This window comes from Paramisgurnus dabryanus, chromosome 13, assembly GCF_030506205.2.
Source record: "Paramisgurnus dabryanus chromosome 13, PD_genome_1.1, whole genome shotgun sequence".
Classification (NCBI taxonomy): domain Eukaryota; kingdom Metazoa; phylum Chordata; class Actinopteri; order Cypriniformes; family Cobitidae; genus Paramisgurnus; species Paramisgurnus dabryanus.
The window spans coordinates 27,687,748-27,696,339 of record NC_133349.1 but is presented as its reverse complement, the minus strand read 5'-3'; positions in this window follow the sequence as shown (position 1 = coordinate 27,696,339).

The window sequence follows — 8,592 nt, the reverse complement described above, 5'->3', positions numbered from 1 at the left end:
GTGGTCTTAACCCCTTATTTTCAGGGACATCAACAACTGGGGCCTAAATGTTGTGTGATTCTTCATTTATTCACAAATAAATACATCATAAATTATGTTGTGCAGCAGATTTTTTTCATGGATTAATTTTTTTGTAAATGGGCTTAAATGGTACAGTGCCACAAAACACATGCAAACCATAGCCAACACAAACTAACCTTAAATGAAAAACTAAACATTTCTTAATGTGTATTGTGGACACAATAAAAATGACTATGATGCTTAGTCCTCATTGCATGTCTTTGTAAACATATTTTATATATTTAAGGAAAATATTGTGTGCTTAAATGATGCCAAGTACCATTCCATTCAACTTTTGACTTCACAATTAATTAAATATCTTAGTTTTATATACGAAAATATACATAAACTAATGAGAGAAAAATATAGTATGTTAGCAAACTATTTTCTTATAGGCTCAATCATGTCAATATTTAGAATAAACACTTAATTTAGATTTTGGTGGGCTTAAGGGTACATTACCCTACCCTATTACTCTTTTACTCTAATAAAAGCAATCTTTACAAAGAAAAATGTATAACAAAATTTAAATGCGTCAATAAATAAAAACTAACACAATGGTGATATTTAAAGAAACACGTGTGGACATGCTAAACCATGCTACAGTATTGATGTAAAAGTAAACAGCTTTGGATAAAAATCGAATGGTTTTGTCATAAATTTGGTAGCAATCACTAGCAAGCTGCCACATTTGCTTCATTAGTAGTACACATTTACAATTTAAATTTTTACCTGTCCTGCAGCCTATGTTTGACTTCATGCCGAACTGCTTGGCATATGAAATCAAATTTCTGTGGTGGCGCGAAAGTGACTGGAGAGCAGACTGTTGTGGTGCCATAAAAACCGACAGGTGAATGACATCAAAGTACCACGAGAGCGATTTGAGAAATCACACTAAGAAGTTTGCGGTACTTTGACATCACCAAGTGGTCTGCGTAGCACAAAATGATCTCGAAACTAGCTCACATGACACCGTAAACCAGGGGTCTCAAACTCAAACTGGCTTGGGGCCATTTCTGAGATTGACATTTCGTCAAAGTTCAATTTAAGTACAATATTTTTGTAAATTTACAGTTTAAATTCTATAACTAAAAAAAGTTTAATTTATCTTTTATTAAGATTTTAGCAATTTACAAACTAGAGTAAAATAAAATAAAATAAAAGACAAACAGCCAAATAAATAAATAAAATAAAAAAGGAAAGGAAAGGAAAGCCCGGCAGTAACAGGAGTGGTTATGATACAGTAGACTGTATTTCAATACTTTGCTTAAAGATACATCAATACTATCAAAATATGTGTTCCATATCCAATAAAAATATTTGGTTCACAAGTGGGAGACACATGCTAAGAATACCAGTAGAATAATTTCTGTAATGATCTTATGCCATCCTTTCAGGGATGGGGTTTATCACTTATCCAAAACATCAATATATTTTCCTAGCGGCAAAGGAGAGAATATTAAACAGCCATATGTCAAATTTACTTGGTCTAGGCAGTGTTTCTCAAAGTTTTTTTGCCATTCCCCACTTTTGAGGTAGGGAAGGGTTCCGAGCCCCACCTGTCCCCAATTGCCCTGAAAAAATTTTATCAAGTAGGCTTTAATTTTAACTGCCGAAATTTGTTTAATCCCATCATATTTTAAAACATAACAGCATAAAACACTTTCAATAGGGAAATGCGAAAAAAACAAACAAATGTGCAAATGTAAAAAAAAACTTTTGCAACTGTGTTTGCATTTTGTCTCTGACAAAAGTCATCATACTTTCTTTTCGGCTGGCGTTTTGGTTGATTGGGTCGACTGTCTGTCTTGGTTTTCTCTGCTAGTACAGAATCTCCAGTTTTCATTCCTTGTCACAAACGTATCCATTGTTTACTTTTATACCCACTACCGCCTATACCGCCTCTCCACATTAAAGTTTTTGTTCCACTTCAATTCTGCTTAATTCATTCTTGTAGACTATGGTTCTGGGTGACATTTTCTTCACAGTCTGATGTTGCTTTAAGTTAGGCTTATATTTAAATGTATCATTTTGAGTGTATGGTCAATGATTAAAAGAAGTTAATAGAGATGGGCACAAAAATGACCAAATTTCCTCACATTTGTCACGCCCCACTTGTAATGTTCCTGTTCCCCACCAGTGGGGCCCGCCCCACACTTTAATAAACGCTGGTCTAGGGAGACCCAAAATAAGAAACAGGGGGTCCTGCTGCAATGGTAAATCAAACAGTTGACTCATATAATAATTTTTTTTTTACCAGTAGGTCATAATTGAACAGGTCCAGATACTATGAGTATAGTCCCCTACTTCTTACATTTAATAAACAATGGAGAGTTATTTGGGTGAAATTACTTCTAAGGAGCGGGGTAATATGAAGCTGTAGGATCCTGAGGTGAATAGCTCTGGCCCTATAAAATAATATTACGGCTCTATGTGTAATTGCATAGCGAGCGATATAATCATATATTTAATATGCTTCATTATATACATATTATACTCATATTGAGATGAGTGACATAGCAGCATGCATACTTTGTACATACATACTTTGTATATACATCTTCAAGTTATCAGAGCTGGTGGTGCAGGATGGTAAGATTCAGAAACCTGAAATCACCCGCACACCATTGCCAAACAAGGAAACCCCTAAACAAAGCATTCATATGTTGAACCATATGAAATTATAAATATATCAGCAACTCAGGTGGATAGATGCAATAAACCAATTTCTGGGAAACATATTGAGGTTCAACAAAGTAAAATTTGTGTGCAAATACTACTTTCCGGTCAGCACCTCCGACTTCACTTATGGTCAGACAATGTATTGGAACAAACACACAACTCAAAACCAGACACTTTTAGCTCTTGATTTCAGGTGGATTGTCACAGCTGTGGGAAATAATTTTAGGAAACTAAAGGTTGGGGACGATATTGTGTGGTTTTCCTGTGGCTGCAAGTTCCAAAGTTGTTCTCCCGGCAGCCGTTTGCTACAAAGCAAAAAAACTTTCATTCCTGAAGGACACCCCCTGTGTCTCCTTTATGGTACTGGCCTGGGAGATCTTGCATGCTGTTTTACCCAAAGCCAAACAAAGAAAATTGGGGATGTTCCTGACTCATCTCTGATAAAGGTGTTAACAGCTAGTGCACACAGTTCAGGTTGGAATGTCAACGTAGCACAGAGGCAGATCAGCTTGCATCTGATTTCAGTGAGGTTGAGGGAGCCATCCTCCTTCCTTCATATAATGAAAAGATAATTAAAACAGTTAACAATGTCACTGTCATCAAAGATTTTGTTCTTGTCTATGAAAACCAGCCAAATCTGTTGTATAGGACTTGATGTTGATATCCTTTAATGCATACTGGAGGCACCGATGAGACTCTGTGGGATAGTTAATTGACCCTCTGCCACACTACTCATCAGTTCTTCCATCTCCTGAGGTTGCTCCTTTCTCATAACTCAGTGCATAAACCCTTTACATGACCTAACCTCAGTCTCTAATGCCACAATCTCACCACAACCCGACCATACACACCAACTTGTTTGACTAAGGCCAGAAGCCCCACTGTCATCGTTAATGCAGGTTCAGTGGCAAACGGTTCTCTATGGCAGTGTTTCTCAAACTTTTTCAGCCCAAGGACCACTTCATCTTCCAATATTTTTCTGAGGACCACCTAACAGAATCTGACTCTAACACGCCCCCAAAAAAACAACAAAATAGGAAGGATAAGCTAAATTTAAGTTTAATATGCAACTGTTTTAAGTCAAAAACAAATTTTTTAAACACAAATGCAATGCTATGTTCGGAAATTATTATATGAATTTTATTTCATTTGAAAAAGTAAATGTAAAATGAGTTGCAGCTTAATATGAACATCAATGTCATTCCAAAGAGCCATTCATTTAAAACTGAGGTGGTGGGTATGTGAAGTTTATGGTTGTATCCATGGTAACAATATAATGCTGAAAAAAAAATCCCCTTAATGTCCAAAATCACTGAAATTACAGGATTTTACACATGAAACAAAAACTAGTACATTACAAAACTAATAGATCTGTGGATTTTAGCTGCTTTCAGTTTATGCTTGACATTAAGCTTTATTCTACATTTAAATAGGTAAATAAGATCCATATCACACTCATTGAGAATTTAACTCATTTACTCACTTCAGTGCACATATCAAAAAAGTAACATGGAACATAACATTGTTTCATGCAGTTTTTTGTCAAAGCTAATTATTACAGTAGCCCTATTTCAACAACAACAGCCATCTTAATAATTGGCAAACATTAGGCTAGCTTCTAATAAGACAGAATATGTTTTTAGATTTCGCAAGAGCAGTGAAATCAGGTGTATGTTTGTCAGCACGATACGCATACAGTGGTGCAAATGAACTGTTATTCGTTTAAATTGCATTATTGTGTGAGAACGATGCTTTGAATTTTGGAAAAACTGTTTCATTTATTAAGACATGTAACGTAAATGTCATTGTTGATAAGCAAGTCATAATTGAGCAGACTTATCAGACAACAATTGTCGGAAAAGGCAGTGTTTTAAAGCTGGAAATACAACAAATAAAGTTAAAACAGCCATAGAGTCCGGTCTCTTAACTCACCACAGTCAGCTATCGCGCCTTGAGACGCGGGCGCGAGCGGGGGAGGCGATCGCGTTGAACTTGTGGACCAAAGCGCGAATATAAACACGTGACAAAGCTGCTCGCAGCAGTCACGTGACTCGCGCTCTGCAGCTCATGCTGTATGAAACAGACGCACGCGCATCAACTCGTAACTGTAGGGCCCGTTGTCTAACTTACTAAATTTATTCTAGAGATGTCTATTTACAGACTACATAAAGGGAAGGATCAAATTACCTTGGGGGCCGGGTCTGACCCGCGGGCCGCCAATTGAATAGCCCTGGTATAAACACTTGCCTAATTTAGGTCATCTTTTGGCGGACCACTAGGGGGGTTTGGCGGACCACTAGTGGTCCGTGGACCACACTTTGAGAATTACTGCTCTATGGCATACTACTTGCCGCAACACACAAGACCACAAGAAAATGCCAAAATCTCACCGCAACCCGACCATGCATGCCAACCCATTTGACTAAGGCCAGAGGCCCCAATGTTGTTGTCAATGCAGGTTTAGTGGAAAACTACCGCAATTACCCAACAACACCAGTCTATTGTATAGGACTTGATGTTGATATCCCTTAATACTTACCTAAGGCATCGTTGAGACTCTGTGGGATGGCCAATTGAGTGATGGCACCCTTTGGGTTGTCAAGTGGGCGCCCTCCTTCCTGGGTGTTTTGCTGATAGGCCCACAATGCCTCCAGAGGGTTCAGCAGTGAATCTCAGCGTCCCAGGTTCACTCCCTAGGTGCCATCAACTCACTTGAAGACCCAGGCGGAGTCTTTTTTCTTCATCCACAGCCATTGGCTTCCCTTTTCCGCAGCCGCTGAAAGGTCTTTGACTGCCTGCCGGTGGGCCTTTCCTCGCACTCCCATCTCCTGGAGTAGCCTAGATGTTGAGGTGGCTACGAACCCACTGCAACCTACTTCCATTGAGCATAGCCTCACATTCCAGCCTTGTTGTTGTGCATCGGTTGCAAGTTCAGTGTACCTCAGCATTTTCCGTTCATAGGCCTCCTCCACTGCACCCGCAGATGTAGACAAGCTTGAGCAAGGCTGACCATAAAAAAACTCTGGTCGCAGGTTAGTGGCTGCAATTTCAGCTGGGAAGCAGAGTTTCTTGTTCAGGTCTGCCAACAGCTTCCAGTCCAGTCCAGGCTCTGCCTAGTTGACCAGAGTCTGATCTTATGGTGGTGAGGGTGGCTTGACTTTCACCCTCCCAAACAAATGGTGTTGACTGCCACTGGGATGATGGGGGAGGAATGGCATTCACACTTGTCCGTCAACTTTCCAAAACTGCAGCAAGACACTTCAGCACCTGGTTGTGCCACCAGGTGTAACGACCTTGGGTGAGGCTGATCTTGCATCCCACGAAGAAGTGCTTCAGTGTTGCTAGACTTTGGCATAGAGGGCACGCGGGGTCCTCTGCATACCATTGGCTTAGGTTTGTGGGAGAAGGCAGAACATTGTAGGCAGCCCTGACAGCTCCATCTCCCATAGCTTCTTCCAGGAGATCTTCCTCTTCTCCACTCCTTCCCATGCCATCCACTGTCCTTGCTTTGCCTGTGCCACAGCTTGGGAGCACCTTCTTGCTTCCTCCTCCCGTCAACAGGGTCCACTTCCTTCCAGTGGTCAAGACAAATGAATCGCTCGAATCCAGTAGCATCATCTCCAGTCTGACTTTGGCACACTTGTACTCCTCTTCCAGACTGCTAATGGGCAGATGTAGCATTCTTTTGCCATAAAGTCCAATACTGCGGAGGCACCTGGGAAGGCCAAGCCACTTCCTTACATATGAGCTATGAAGATCTGTTCCCTCCTTTTTGGCGACCTGGATCTGATGACAGATGACACTAGCATGTTCTACACAACCGTAGAAGCCTGAGATGCCTGCTTTCTGGATTGACATGTCAATCAAGTTGTTTCTTTGCAGGTATCCTGCCAGCCTGTAAGCGACCACGCTGGAAAAGATTTTTCCCTCTACATTTAAAAGGCTGATCTGTCGGAACTGCCTGATCTCTGGAGAGTCCTTTTTCCTTGGGTATAAGGATCCCTCCGGCTCTCCTCTAGGATGTTGGTATCTCCTTCTTTTGCCACACAACTCTCATCAGTTTCCAGAGAAATCACAGGACAGCTGGAGCATTTTTGTAGAGCTTGTATTTAACTCCATTGGGGCCTGGAGCAGATGCGGCCCTTGCTCTACGCATGGTTTGTTCTACCTCACTCCACCTGGGTGGACTGATATCCAGATCGTGCTGTGGTGGGTTGACTGGTGACATGTCATGTGTAACTTTTTCATGGTGTCTGTCATCTGTGGAGGAGTTTTTCAGATGTCCTTCCAGGTCGGCCTTTGACACTGAGAGACTTCCGCTCTTCTCCTTTGTGAAGAGACTCTTCACAAATTTGAAAGGATCTTTGTAGAAGAGTGATCTTGTTTGCTCCTTCCTTCTGCACTTCCTCAGGAGGTTTTCAGCTCTCCACAGTTTGCAAGCCTGCCCTGAATCTCTTTCTGTAACAGGTTTATACCCTCCACCTTATACCAGTAGATCCAAAAACTTTGAACAAAAGTCCACATTCATTATCTATTCATGTCCCGAATAATGCAGCAATGGTATTTGCAAGTACACATTCCACTAATCTACCACTGGCTGAAATCTATGCATTTGGACAGAAAGTCTTTGGCTTTAGATGCAATAACATTTCAAAAAGTAATATCTTACGACATTGATCTTCTCCCTATGAAAGAATCTGAATCATACTTCACACACCAGATCCTGCTCATTATAACCCTGAATAATAATGATAAGAACCAGCTGTCAGACATTACAATGTTGCCCAAACAAAGTCTTTTCCAGAAATGATCTGTCTATATTGTCACAGGTGGCGTTACAGGGCTGGGTTTTGCGACCGAACCCTCAGCCAGTACACCTTTTGCCAGTACCGAAGAAACATTGGACTTGACAGTCCATCAACTGGGGGGCTTTAAATCTTGGCCTTCTGTTTAACAGAGTGCATCCCCAAAAATTTCTGGAGGCAAGGGGAATCATGCTTATGGGGATTCCAGAAATTTATGAAAGTCTTGAGCAATGGCTTTTGATCAATAAGCCTCAACAAGCTGTGTGCAGATTTGATTTCAAAAGCTACCAGAATAACATCCTTACTCAAAACAAGTCACTGAAAAATGCGTCTGTCCAAACTAATAGATGAAGCCATTAGTAAAGATAAAGTGAACTTATCTGGACCCGAGCAATCCACACCATCCTCTCCGCAAAGGTGTATAAGGTGAATGATCAGTGAAACAATTGGTGTTGGCTTGGATAAGCTGAATGATGTTCATCTTATCGATTTGGGCATTAATTCAATGCTAACGATGACTCTGCAGAATCTTGTTTTCATTGACAAAGCTGTTAATGTCTCTCTGGTGACTTTTCTGGATCCAAGCAGCACACTGTTAACTCTCATCAAAATCCTGGAGGGGAATTCTGTAGGAGACTATAAGAGCACGGATAAAAGAATATCAACATACCTTTAATGATGAATGCTCATACCTTTAATGATGAGAGCTTGCCTGCGCATACCTGGGACTCGCGTTAAAGCACATGCGCAGAAGAGACGCAGGCGTGCGACCTGATACAGCCTCAACACACCGGCAACTTGATGATGAGAGTCGGTGAGACACATTCAACAGTTAAACGTGACACAGTGGCGTTTTGCTCAAAGACCCGGCCATGGGTAACTGCGTGCACGGCTTCGCATACGAAAATGACTGACCTCGAGGTGATTCTGGCTGAACAGGCAAGCCTGTGATCTATCTCTTTGATCAATCCATGCACAACAATGCATATACTATTTATCTGAAACTCTTAAAGTAAAGCATGGAAACTTTACCAATTAAAACAAA